At 44.3% G+C, this 14396-nt stretch overlaps 1 long non-coding RNA gene across 1 annotated transcript in view; it reads left to right on the top strand.

The window, feature by feature from the left end:
- The window catches only part of LOC126528423 (uncharacterized), a 72783-nt gene extending 58924 nt beyond the window's left edge, over positions 1 to 13859 (top strand). The window contains exons 3-4 of the long non-coding RNA XR_007599018.3: positions 11894 to 12004; positions 13662 to 13859. This is a non-coding gene — a long non-coding RNA (uncharacterized lncRNA). The remainder of the gene's footprint in view (positions 1 to 11893; positions 12005 to 13661) is intronic.
- Positions 13860 to 14396: the final 537 nt, after the last annotated feature.

The following is a 14396-nucleotide window of genomic DNA, read 5'->3' as shown; positions in this document are numbered from 1 at the left end:
CATCCCTTATCCCCCCCCCCCCCCTGTTAATCGCTGCAAAATTTCAAGCAAGGCTAATGAAGTGTGCTTCATGCAGTCATAAGCTAGTGTGTATACCGTGTCGTTAAGGAGAAGCAGCGTTTAACCAATGACAGACAGATCAAGAGGTTGTGCGTTTTTCGGGTCATTGGATTGCTGGACTCATTATAGACGTTGTCCGACATAACTTAAGCCAAGGCGTTAAAAATATTTTACTATATGCAGCTATCAGACTTATTCGATCGTTAGTGCTCTTCAGCCGTAAAGATAGTTTTTGTGTACAAATACATAAGGCAAATAAAATATCCTAGATATTTCCTTTTTGTAAAAACATGGCTTGCAATGTCAAAGCTATTCATCTTCCTAAATTATCAGACCCAATCGTTTTCAGAGCGCAATTTCATGAGTAATTACTTCTCTGCGCAAGAAATGTCAAAAGTTCCACGAGAGTGAGCAACTATGCATCGCGACATGGGAAATGTTATTCAGAGCGACCAACCGCCGTCATTGCACGACACGGTAATCGTCCCACCTTCGCGTACCATGCATCACCGCGCGGACAACGCAGCTCGCGATAAGCAGGAACAAATGTGTCCCTCGCACCAGCGACCGACGTAGGTTCACGAGCGACTGTGACCCCGGCGAACAAGAACTGCTCATCGCCGCAGTGAAATACCAGGATGTGGCGACAGGTGCCGGTCCCGTCTGTTCGCACAGCCAATGAGATGCAAAGTGGGCGTCAGCCGGGCTTCTCGGCTCCCACAATGCGGATTAGTTTAGCGCATTTGCTACTCCAGTAGTTTAATCCCGAAGCGATCAAATTGGTCAGGAACCATTTTCCATATCTAGGTGACACTTTAAAAGTTCCATAGCTGAAATACTATGTGAACTTCTTTGATTAGGATTACTCAAATTGCAATGTTTCATCTGTGATTACGTACGCCAATTGTTACTCGACAGTCGCATCATATACAAGTTATTACTATGACCCGTTTTTCTAAGCTAGTGTAACCACTTTCAGCTGCCCGCAATTTCTCCTAATTGTTGCATATCGTCTAAGCTGTAGCCTTGCCTCGAGTATTTGAGGGAGCATCGAACAGCAGCAACACTTCTTCTTGGGCGCGTTGGTCGCTGCACATTGAGGCGATTGAAACACAAAGCACACAAAGACGAGGAACGTTCAAGAACAGCCTTGCCTGCAGAAACCATGGTTTCCGTACGGTCTACATGCGTGGCTAGAATGCAGTCAAAGTTCAGTACAGCTCCCCGCCAACGTGCTACAATCAGATTCTTGGAGTCGCTTCTTTAGGACCAAGTGTACGAGTTATTTGCATTACTTGTATTGAAAAGAGTTGGTAGCTGTCATTGCTTCTATATGGATTTTGGCAAACTGGGCAACATCTGCCAGTACACATTCCAGTCTGTTTTCTTTGTTGTAGTAGAAATAAGAATTTATTAGGCAGGTAACACAGTTCTATATCTTAAATTTAATTACTCGAAGAGGATGTCTTTACGTGCACGAGGAATAAAAATGCGTAAAGGAATAAATGACAACTGCACTAGTTAAGTTCTAAAAGATTACTTTATCACTAAAATATTGCAATTTACGAAGTTTAGCCCGGGAGTTCGCAAGGCGCACGCACTTTAAAGTTTTCAGTGGATGAAACCGTTCGCGAGTTCTTGAAGCAAAAAATAAATTCTGCGTCAGTGCAAGAGACAGGCCTTTTGCAAAAAAAAAATGGAAGTGGGGTAATAGTGCATTTAGACCCCATTCAAATTTCACGGCGCGCGTTTTTAAACCGCTATCATGCAAAATTTATTTTTAATCAGCATACATAGGGGTCTCACCGGCTATGTTTGCAATACGTACCGTCCAATAATTGGCAAAAAAATCTTGGTTACAAAATTCCGGTAACAAGTAGAATACGCAGTTTAATTTCTTACGGATGTAATGTGCACATCCTTGGTCCGGTTCCTGGTACAAATATCTTCCGCAGGCGATTTTCATGTCGGCCGCATAGAAAAAAAAAAACGCTCTATATTGTCGAGCCCGCGAGTTGCCGTACCACAGGTAGCGTGGTGTGCGTACGATGTAGATCAGGAAGCTCTTGCGAATTCACTTGAATAACATAATTTTCTTTAAGCGATACATTTTTTTCTATAAATTTACTGTTGAAAAGAAAATGCCACCACGTACCAGAAGATACGCTACGCTGCACATTCGAAAAGTATCTGACCTTATGATGGATTATGCAGTACGCTCAGGATGATAGTGACTGATAGTAGTCTTTGCTATGTGTCAGCCGACGAATCCTTAACAATGGCAGCAAGTTATAGAACATTCATTCTCCGTCTTTATTTTCAAGCCTCATTCAAAACGCGGCGTATATCGCCGCTTCAACTGTGGTGGGCATAATGCTCCTTGTGGCCCTCCTGACGCCGCGATCAGGTAAGTGCACACAATTAGCAATATCTAAATGGCATGAGGGGCCTTCCAATCTTAAGCACCGTACACATAGGGCTTGCAGCGAACGTTTCTTTCTTTTTTTTGGGGGGGGGAGGAGGGGGGCAGGATCAGGCGCACGTCGACAACTAACATCTATGATACCAGCAACTAATAATAATGACAACAGTGTTAGCAATGATGCGAACACTTCCCGGCGCTTTTTGAATGTTGATGATTTTTATCAATGCGGGCTGCCTGATTTTTTTTATCTTCGTTTTCTCAAAAACCTGTGATTAGGGTCACTTGTCAGCTGTCCGTTTTCGTAGCTTTCATCTGCCTTCAGCAAGATAATTCAAGTGAGAACTCTCGCGATAATGTTTTAGAATTGTGCCTGTCAAATGAACAGAATGTAGCAGTGCCACACTGACAGTTACCTTAATTGTCTCTAGTGGTTTCATGCCCTGCTTAGGATGCAAGCGTCATTGCCTGCCTTACGTTATAACGGCTCAAATGGGTTAGGAAATTTCCCCGCTACGCTTTGAAAGCTGATGCCTAAGCTAAACTATTACCAGTTTTTTCGATGTCGTTGATTGGACTATCTTGTTTGGTATGTGCGAGGTCGGCAAACAGATTAATTCGCTGAGGTTGTCCTCAATGGCATGCATGACTACATCTCTCAGAACAATTCCAAGCAAATGAAAATTTCAGTATTGGTTTTCTGCTGAACATACAACTGTTCTACAGCGTGAACAGCGTGCCCACAGATAAACCAGAAGTCCCGAGCCTAAGATTGTTTTTGTGAACAACTTAAGTGAGGTAAATAAAATATGCCCATTTACTTTCTTGTTTTCTTTTTGTAAAAACACGGCTTCCAATCTGGAAGCTATTAAATTGTTTTCCCTGCGGAATTTCACCCCGCCTTAGGTGGAGTGATTTCACGGCAGAATCAGTACAAACGACAGCGCCGCGGCTACGCGAACTGCTGCGGGTGGCGATGCAAGGTGAATTGATGACGTAAAACGACTCTAGGTGGGGGCGACAGCTACACTGACGACATTGAGTTCGCTATCGACTGTTATCGCTTTTTTATGGTCTTATCCATCGGCGTCGAACTATTATGAACCGTGAACAAGCGTACAACGGCGGCCGCCGGGTTTCGTGCGGCCGCACAAGGCTTATCTTGAAAGCGACCTGCGGTGGCGGCAGAGCGCTGTGTTCTCGCCGCGAAGTTCGTGTTAAAGCGAGAGCTAGCACGAAGGTAAATTCGCTCGATGATGTGGACTCTGTCTTGAAACCAATCGTCTTACTATACGAACGAACGGACGGACGGACACAAGCGTTGGAATGCTTGTGCATTTAAAAATTGGCCACTGTGAAGATTCTATCCCCTGCAACACCGCCGCGTCTACCGCTGCGAAGCCAAGGGCGCTAACCACTTCGCCACCATTGCGTTACGCCACCATAGATAGAAATAGGCGATAGACTGCAGACGAAAATGGACACTACACCGGAAGAAAAAATCTGTGGTTCAAATACTGGTCAAAGCAAATATGAAAAGTGAACGTTGGTTGTCATAAATAAGAAGGCCCCACCTAGAATATTTTCGAAACGCATAAATTAGGCAGGAAGTCTGGAACAAAGCAACAACATATCATGGAGGATCGAAAAAAACTGGAAGGGGACGTGGCATTAAATTACATTCGAAAAATAACAGCCGAGTCTTTCCACGGCAATGACGAGGTGGTGTGTGAGAAAAGCATGAAAGAGAGCCAGGTGGAAAAGAAGTTGGTGCTGAGAAAGTTTAGCTGGAAGAAAGCAGAAAATTCCTAAGCCCGTAGCCGCAGGGTTACACGATGTTCCCGTTAGACTGATTAAAGAACTATGACCGAAAACTAAGAAAACTTAAAAAAAGAAAGAAAGTTGAAAGCAGTAGAAAAACCTTTAAACGATGGACGGATACCAGACAGTTGGCGACAGAGTAGAATGGAACTAATTTATAAAGATAAGGGGGAAATGAATTTACTCATATACACCATTGACCATTACATCGTTTATGTACAGGTTAAAAGTGCAGGCCATGAGATTGGCATAAAATAATGGCATAGTGGAAGACCTTCAGTATAGCTTTCAGAATTTGTCGGCATGTCGATGATAACCCTATTTGTTCTTGCTCGGTGTATTGAAATATCCAGAGAAGAAAAAAAGACCGCTATATGTGGCTTTATTCGACATAACTGGAGCGCAGACGTAGACCGCAACATATTAGACTGTTTTAGTTTAGCTGCTTTATAGTACGCTCCGCTCTGAGCTGCCCTGTTAAGCCACAGTGGAGTGGCGGGCGATTTTCACGTTGTAGTTATACGTTTAACGTAGCGGAGCGGACCTTTCGTAGTTGCAGCGCCCCCTGGCCAAATTCAGGGTAATGAAGTAGCCAGAAATTTTGTTCCGGGGGGAGGGGGGCTCACTTTGCAGCGCGGCCTCCTCCTTATAGAAATTATTGAGGGATGAAATACATTAAACAATAATAACAGCCGCGTTGCCATTGCCAAAGATACTGCAAACGAATTCTTGCACGCTACGCATTGTCAAGACAAGTAAAATATGAATTTTTTATTCAAAGAATATACTCATAAGTCTCAAAAATTGTTCCCTTAATAAGATATCAATGCTTCTATGTTTTCTGTATATTTAAGAAGTAAAGCAAATATCACACGAACTTCAAAACTATATCAGTTTGAAACCAGCAAAGCAGTGCATGGCGCCGATATGAAAAATGCAAAGGTCATCAAATGAACAAGTTGAGGACAAATATTAAAAAAAAAAATTTGTTAGCCTCTCTCCCTTTCTCACATTTGCATCTCTCTCTCTTTCTCTGACACTCAAGAACCTTGGTTACATTTTTGTACGTATGCAACGACCAGGGAAAAATCTCACTGACGCTGTCCTTTGTTAGAACGTATTCCGCAGGAGCAGCTGCCACCGGTCGTGTATTGTGAGTAATTGCTCCGAAATTATAGTCGCAATAGAGAGCACATATAGAAAGCAGAAGTTCTGCAAAATATGCGAGGGTTAGTCAAATGAAAGTGAGCCAATCCAAATATATGACAAACGGGGTACTTTATTCAAAAAGTAGTCTCCATGAGCATTTACACATTTGTCCCGCTGACTAACGAGTTGCGTGATTCCCGTCTGATAAAACTCCTTGGGTTGCTGGTTCAAAAAAAGTCTGTAGCCGACTTTTTCCCGTCATCGTGTGACACGAATTTAATCCCTTAGGCTGTTCTTTTTTTTTTTTTCAAATGCTCCAAAATGTGGAAGTTGCAAGGTGACAAGGCTGGAATGTAGGGCGGATTTTGAAGCATTTCCCGCTTGAACTTTGCCAGTTTCCTATTAACCACATCAGCGACGTGGGGACGGGCATTGTTGTAGCGCAAGATGACCCCGTTCCTCAATTTTCCACGTCGTTTGTTCTTGATTGCGACAAGCAGCCGATCCAACGTTTCACATTATCGGAAACGAATAATAGCCTCTCCAGGTTTAGCAAATTCCATACAACAATGGCCCCTGACGATCGAAAGAGAAGTCAACAACACCTTTCCGGGAGAAATGACGACATTTTCTTTTCTTGGGGGCGATGAATTCAAATCTTTCCACTTTAAGCTTTGCTGTCGTGTTTCAGGCACGTAATAGTGGCACCATGATTCGTCCCCGGTCACAAATGCAGACAAAAAGTGCTCACCCTCATCGTGATACCGGATTGGATGAGTCAAGAGCGCCGAATCTCTCCGCCTTCTGGCGGCAGTTCAGAATCTTGGGAATCCATTGCGCACACGAGAGCCGATAACCGAGATGTTCATGAATTATGGTTTGACCCGAATCGTGACTGATGTTCACAAGCCCTGCCAATTCATCGATGCTCATCTTCCGTTCTTGTCTAGCCAGCCTTTGCAATTGTGTTGGGGGTGGTTGCACGATGCCTATGACCTGCATGGTCTTGAATCGTCTTTTCAATTTTCACGTCCTTCTTTGAACCGTTTGCTCCAGTACTTCAGTGGCCAATGAAATGCAATGTTCAAAGTACTATCTATCAAAAACCTCATGACAACTTTTGGAGTACCCATTATGTCACGCAAACATGTTCAACCCAGTGTACGAGAGCATTAAAGAACCTTGATCCTCACACCTGCGTGTCACTTTTGTAAATAAGAGATGCCTCTGTGCCACGTGCATGCCTCGCAGATAATGAACTGAGCCATTATTGTGCAGGGTGGGTGGGCTCACTTTCATTTGGCTCGCCTTCGTACATTAGAAATGCGAAGATACAATGGAATCTACAAATGCGAAGTAACAGCTTGATAAAGGGCAAAAAAGTGTCACTGGAAACAAAGTTTACTGCACATATACACAATACCTCTCAACAAGATATTTAAATATACGTATAAGTCTCCAATAAATATACGTATCTAAGAAAAAGTCCCTATATATGATGCGTCAAACAAGGCAAATAAACATGTTGCTGGTGGTCAGGGTAACACGAGAAAAACGCATGCGCTATGGCTGGCTCTGGCAGCACGCGCGTAGCGAGAACAAGAAGAGGCTCAGTGCATCCTCGCGAATAAAAGTCCAAGTAGAAAAATAAGTACGAACGTAGTTTCCTTTGCTGGTTTTACTGTCTTGATAGGGATGCTTTGGCGCAGATGAAAAGAAATGTTGATATTTTTTTCTGTGGCATGACGGCACAAATGAACCACCACAACGCTTCGCCTCATCGGACCTCGCCGCGTGCTTTGTCAGCTTGTCTGATAGTCTGTTGATTTCGCTTGTCTCGTTGTATGGTCCGATGTACGACTTTAGAAAAGTCAATGCACCTTTGCCGTCATATGTTTATAACGAGGGCCTTATAATCTAAAACTATTCCAATATGTCTTAATTCCAATTTCCTGACGTCAACCTTGCGTAACCGTCGACGCAAGCATCGGGCGGTCACCCACAAGGTTGTCTGAACAGACCAATCAAACGCTCTCCTCGTTCATAGGAGGTCACTTTTCTTAGTTTGAAAAACGAATAACATTGCCTACATCGAGTAGCTTGACTTATCTAATTGGCTCACAAGAGGCGAGGTGCACGCTCAAGTGGAGAGGGATTCGACGGGGCCGAGCCACTGCACTGAAAATTGATAACCGGAGAAGAGGGTGGTGCCGACATCTGCGATTGTTTCGCTCCCATTACTTAGCTTGCGGTGGCTCGTCGACAACAGCGGCGGCATTCGTCAGCAAAGAATAGTAGGCAGAACGAGGTCATAAACGTACCGGAAGTGCTCGAAAACGTTACACGGTTACGCAAAAACCTTTATTACACGCAAATAAACCCGTGCTCACCTGGCAGGTGCGAGTCCAGTGCCTGAGCGATCGGCAGCAGCCATCTTTTATTCCTTTCGGAACGGGGCACCCTGCGGCTATTCAGAAGAAAATTCAGTTTTGTTCGGCATATTAGTGCATCTGTAACGCGTTTTGCAGTTTTGTTACGTCGCGTGAGAGACAGGGCGTGAAAAGGACATTCGAGCTTGAAAAGGACATTCTAGAAAAAATCGAGCATGATTTCCGGCGCCGGGGGTTGTTTTGGTCGGCGGTGCATGACAGTCGGAAAAAATTTCGGTGAGGGGGGGGCTGACCCCCCCCTGGCTACGCCATATATATATATATATATATATATATATATATATATATATATATATATATATATATATATATATATATAATGTATGTATACATATATATATATATAATGTATGTATAAATCGCCGTCTTGGGTAACGCCCCGTATCAGCCAGCGCGCTTGCTTTCTGCATCCAATCCAATCCTTTCTGATGCCAACGCTAGTCCAAGCGCTGCGCGGCACGCTCCGCTCAGGCTTTAAGCGGACCATGTTCCTCGCTCCGCTAGCCAGCTTACGGCTAAGCGGACGGCGCATGCGCATTCGCGCTTCCGCTCCACTTAGCTGCTTAGTGGAGCGTAAACACGCTCAACTAAAACACTCTATTGCGAGATATTCTGGAAGGGGAAGGCTTCCAGAATATCTGGAAGACGAGTGAAGACACCTTTCGAGGGATCTTTACCAAGAAAATAGTTTGCGGTGAATGGGAAGCGATTAGTAGCGAGTGGTTCACATCAACAAGCGACTGAAGCAGGGGTGCCCTTTATCCCAGCAGCTGTTCATGATGTGCATGGTCAGAATGGAAAGGGCACTAGAGGGAAAGAATATCGTTAATCCCTCATGCAAACCGGTGGACACTGTAGTAGAGCAGCAGCTTCCAAGTTTGTTTTATGAGGATGATATTCAATTGGTTGCTAACAAGCATAGCGATATGCAACGTCTGGCTAATATATATGGAGAGGAAGGTGATAATCTGCGATTGAAGTTTAGAGTTAGAAAATCGGTTATGCATTCAATGAATACATTGAAGTGTTAATAAAGGGCCCGGAAATACCTCGCGTAAAGGAATACAAATACCTCGCTATATGGATGAACGCAAGCAATACATCTACGGAAAAACGAGAAAAAAACAATAACAGCAAAAGGGAACATAAATGCGGCCATAATGAAACACAGAGCGCTATAGGGAAACAATAGCTATGAGGTGCATGAGGGGCATGTGGAAAGGTGTGATGGTTTCAGAACTTTCATTTGGAAATGCAGTTGCCTGCTTGAACTCAAGGGTCAGTAGGACACCTTGTACTGGGCGCTCGAGGGATGTCTGCAAATGAAGCTGCACAGGGTGACATGGGCTGTATAAACATTGAAGTGAGAGAAGCTCAGACCAAAACTGGTTTTAAAGAACGACTGAGGAATACGGAAGAAATGAAATGGGTTGCGAAACTCTCAATATTTGTACAGGAAAAGCATTGACTCACTGCGAATAAAAATAACTAGGTGGTGGTTGTTAAAAACATTTATTGGGCTATAGAGGCGATCGGGGAGAGACATCTTGTGGGTGGCGCCCCTTACAGGAAAAGCAGGAAAAGCACCCTGGGGCCTTTGAATGCTATTGCGTTCCACTCTTAAAGACGAAACTTACGCGTCCTTGTGCAATATTCCCTGAAGCAACGCCTCCTCTATTTCTTTAATGCAAGTGCAATCGCTCGCTCCCCAATAGAAGCCGTTGTTGAGCCTTAGTGTAGTGTCCTTTTGTGCAGTATTCCCTGAAGCAACGCCTCCTCTATTTCTTTAATGCAAGTGCAATCGCTCGCTCCCCAATAGAAGCCGTTGGTGAGCCTTAGTGTCTTGCTCCGATGCGACGCTACCCAGATGGTACGAATATTAGAGAGTTTTAGAATAGGGGCCTCAAACGTTTCGGTCCCCAAAGAAATAGCGTCGAAGCCACTGCACATGCGCGAGACGCAAACTGCGTTTGGGTTTTGCGTCGAGCACGCTATTTCAATGATTTCAATCATCCATCGAAGCGACGGCTCTAACCTAGCACCAAACTGGGTTTGATTCGTTGTAGCGCGTGAAGTTCGCAAGCTCGGAGAAGTGACTGCGGTTATCGCTTTCTCTCAACTAGCGTGTGTTATGAAAATTGATTGGTTTGACGCCGCTGATTCTGAATTCGATTGTGGATTTTATGGATCGTAGGCCTAACAAAGCTTAGCTTGGCTCACCACGGTGACTCAAAACTAAGCGCAGCTAATTGTTTGCTGCTTTGTAGCTGTTTGCTGTTTGTTGTGGTTATTATTATTATTATTATTATTATTATTATTATTATTATTATTATTTATTTCTAATAGCTTTTTTCTGACACCATAGTGGCGCTGTCAGCGCAAGATATTATCAGCAAATGCAAAGCCCTATCACGCCCCTGTTCTAAAGCTCTTAACTCATGCGTGCCCCGACGCTAACACTCGCAAAGCTCTTTGAGGCCCCAAACTATTGGTGCCCCTATACTAAAGCTCTCTAATTTAGCTACGCCTGCTTCCCTCACACGTGCGTCTGAGCGCGCGCCGTTGCCGTTTCCGATGAGAAGTGGTAGTCTCTGCGTCTGTCGGGTGTCAGGTTATCACGCGTCTGTCAGTCTTCCTCCGACTTCCGCTGTGAAGCGCCGCCGAGATGGTGCTCTCCTCCACGACCAAGAGTGCGGTGAACGATCGGATAAGCCGCATCTGGTTGGCATTGAAGAAAAAAATAGAGGCGTTGCCTGAAGCAACTGCCAAATGAAAAGGGACAAAAAAATGCATGATTATGCATGATTTGACTTAACAAAAGAAAATAGTTACTTCTGATTCGACGCCCTTTCACCATGAGCCCTCGGCTGTCTGTCGCGCGATGTCACAAAACCTCAAAAGCTCACAGCGTCAAAGTGACGTGTACACGTTAAAGATGCACTAATACGCCGAACAATACTGAATTTTCTTGTGACTAGCCGCAGGCCGCCCCCGTTCCGAAAGGCATACAAGATTGCTTCCGCCGATCGCTCAGGCACTGGCTACTCGCACCTGCCGGAGAGCATGGGTTTATTTGCGCATAATAAAACTTCTTGCGTGACCGTGTAACGTTTTTGAGCACTTTCGGCACGTTTACCACCTCGCTCTACCAATTTTTCTTCGCTGAGGATCCGTTTTAACAGCATTCTTAACCTTCCGTTGCATGCCGCCACGATTGTCGACGAGCCACCGCAAGCTAAGAAAGCGGACCAATCGCAGATGCCGGCACCACCCTCTTCATCCGGTTATCGATATTCAGTGAACTGGCTCGGCCCCATCGAAACCATCTCCACTTTAGCGTGCTCCTCGCCTCTTGTCAGCCAATTAGATAAGACAAGCCGCTCAGTGTAGGCAATGTTATTCGTTTTTCAAGCAAACAAAAGTGAGCGCCTGTAAACGAGGAGAGCGTCCGATGCTTGCGTCGGCGGTTACGCAAATTTTATGTCAGGAGATTAGAATAAAAACATATTGGAATAGTTTTAGGTAATAAGTCCCCAAGGCATGGTAAGGAATAGTGGAGAGGGTCTCGATGGGGCCGAGCCAGTGCACGGAAAATCCATAACCGGATGAAGAGGGTTTACCTGATCCTCTTTCCTTGCATGAAAGTATATGGGGGCTATAATGCAGATGCGGAAGCCATCGACTTCAGGAACTCTACGCATACTTAAAATACACAGGCTAAACTCACCTATAGCAATGCACTGCAGAAACTACAGAAACGGCGGATGTATGTCGCAGTCTAGTGAAACGCACGTTTTTTAAACGACACGGTGGACAGGACATTACAATGCATATTAACAGCAGTGACTGCTCTCGCACTCCTAATATGGTAAGCAGAAAGCGCGGTCTATACAACCATTTGGTCTTGCGTATGTTATGCGGGTGCACATTACGTTGGTGCTTCTGTTGCGTCATGCAATCGCAAAATCACAGCTATCGATTGCACTCGCAGTGGAGGGGATCTGTTTCATCGTGGACGCCGACAAAATCGTGGCGGATTTCGCTTACGGTGTATGCTCGAACATGGTGGCAGCCATAAAAGCAGGCTTCAAAAAAATGAAAGGTGAGAAGCTATTTAGATGTATGGTACATGTAACTAGTTGGTTAGTACACAGTAACGGATTAACTGTGTAACTAGTAACTAGTATGACTAGTTCTATGTATCTCAGTGCGCTGCTTTTTCCACAGCGTCTTACTGCAACCGGGGTTTTCTGTGACTTGGGATCACCACAGACCTGCATCATTTGATGCCACTCATTGAAAATAAGCGACGCTAAATTCTGCTATATCGCTGCATGTTCTTCAGGGGTGAAGCGTACTCTTTTTCGCAGGAAAGCTACTGATCAGTTGTTTTGGGATTGAAAGATGCCACAGAATTGGCAGCAGGGACATACACGTCCGATCAGTTTTAAGTTACTTGACTTTCGCGATAAGAATAATATATTAAGGAATGCTCACAAACTTAAGAACTCGGGCATGCGCATTGGCGAGGACTTTTCCGCTCGTGTGCGATGCGTTCGCAGAAAACTGTGGGTTGCCACTGACTACCACAGAAAAAAATGATTACGCTGTGTCTATAAGGTTTGATTATGTGTTCATCGACAACATCCGCTTTGACTGGGATTACAAAACTAACGCCCTCACGACGGCTTCATCTCGTTCTGCTCATACTTCCCCCAAGTCAGCTTCGGATGGTACAGTCATGACAGAAAATACGGCATGATGACCTTAACATTTTAGATGTGAATGCCAGAAGACTTGACAGCTTTTAATGCTCCTCATATTATCGGTGCTATCGAGACGTGGTTACACCGTGACATTTTCAATGCTGAAGTTACTCCACTTGGCCTTACCGTTGTGCGCTGCGAGAGAACACGCAAAAGATGTGGTGGTGCAGCTCTATTCTTGCGGTCTGATTTTACCTTTTCGATTCTTTTAATGAAGTAGAATTGCGTGGTGTAAAGTGTCACTTGGCAACTGCTCTGTCGTTATTGGTGCAATTCATCACCTATACCGGGGTCCAATGTTGAGCAACTGTACTCTTTAGAAGCATTTCTTCATCAAATATGCATGTCAAGTTCCAACTTCGTTCTGCTGGGCGATTTTAATGCGCCATGCATTTGGTGGCAATCACTGGCTGGCGATTCTTCAATCTGTAAAGGACTAATAAATGTTTCCCTCTCATGTGACCTAAAACTAATTGTCACCGAGAATACCAGAGGCCACTCCATTCTGGACCTCGTATTCCTTAGCGGAAATCTTGTTGAACATAGATATACATGTGACGTTGTGGATAGAATTACTGACCACAAACGGTACTAGTTCTTATTAACGTTCCTGTTCCTAAAGCTATGTTGTTTCTTTGCACTTTTTATGACTGTGGAATGTGGAACATGTGGTGAGCTCATGTGGTTCAGCTATTCCATTCGACGACTGAATTGAATAGTGGCGATTCGATTTAACAAACCCAAGCGAATATGACAGTGTTCATCGAAAGTTTCGAATACTAGCACATCGCGTATAAAACAGGCTTGATGCCTGTTTGAATGATAGGTTCATTCCTATCAGCTTATAAAACAATTCAGGAATAAAACAATGGGTATCAATCAAAAAGCATTGCTTAAACGTTTAGAGAAATGAGATTGCCTTACTCATTGTTCGTGATCTGACGTCGGCTTGTTTTTGTTTTGTTTCTTTCTTTCCTTCTTTTTTTTGTGCAGAAACCCGGAGAAGGTGCCTGGAGATCACAAGGTCACCGTAGAGGAAGAAGCAGAGCGCGAAACTGAACCGTCAATGTCATAGATAGAATGCACTACTTGTCCTTGTGCTCAACTACATATCATATCCGAGTAAAAAAAGAATGCCGCATCACTCGACACGCAGTGCCAAGATTTCTGTTAATAAAGTGTTAAACTGTGCTTTACCTTCATTCCATGCAATATGAGAATAGGTAGACGTCCATGTTATCTAGACACCTTTGTGTTATGCAATGTTTTAGATATCATGCGCATGACAGTGCTTGTGCTACGACTTCTTTATTTCTCGAACGAAGTGAAACATTATCAGAACTCCATGTTGGACGTCAATTGCTCTACAAATAGACTCCTTGCACAAGGGGTTCACAATGGAGATCCTCTTTGAACGAATTCTCAGGATGACGCCAGTTTCGAGATATTAGTTCCCGAACTTTGCAAGACCGGGAATGCACTGGTTGGGAATATACTTGTTGGGAATATACTGGTTGCCCGGATGATATCGTTTTGCTCTCGCAACGATGGCCGGATGTTCTCGCCACATTCTTGTCTTGAGTGTCCGGCTAACGGCTCTGGGCTTTGTCTCAGGTCGCCGTAAATATTCTCTACAGTCTTATATATTAAAGGGTGCATCACACGTTCGCACCATTTAATAGTAGAGGGTCTGTTATGGCTATACACGTGTAAAAACTGAGCTAGAAC

The sequence above is a fragment of the Dermacentor andersoni genome, chromosome 9 (assembly GCF_023375885.2).
Source record: "Dermacentor andersoni chromosome 9, qqDerAnde1_hic_scaffold, whole genome shotgun sequence".
Taxonomy (NCBI): domain Eukaryota; kingdom Metazoa; phylum Arthropoda; class Arachnida; order Ixodida; family Ixodidae; genus Dermacentor; species Dermacentor andersoni.
The sequence above is the reverse complement of the archived record's forward strand: the minus strand, read 5'-3'. Positions and strand labels throughout refer to the sequence as shown.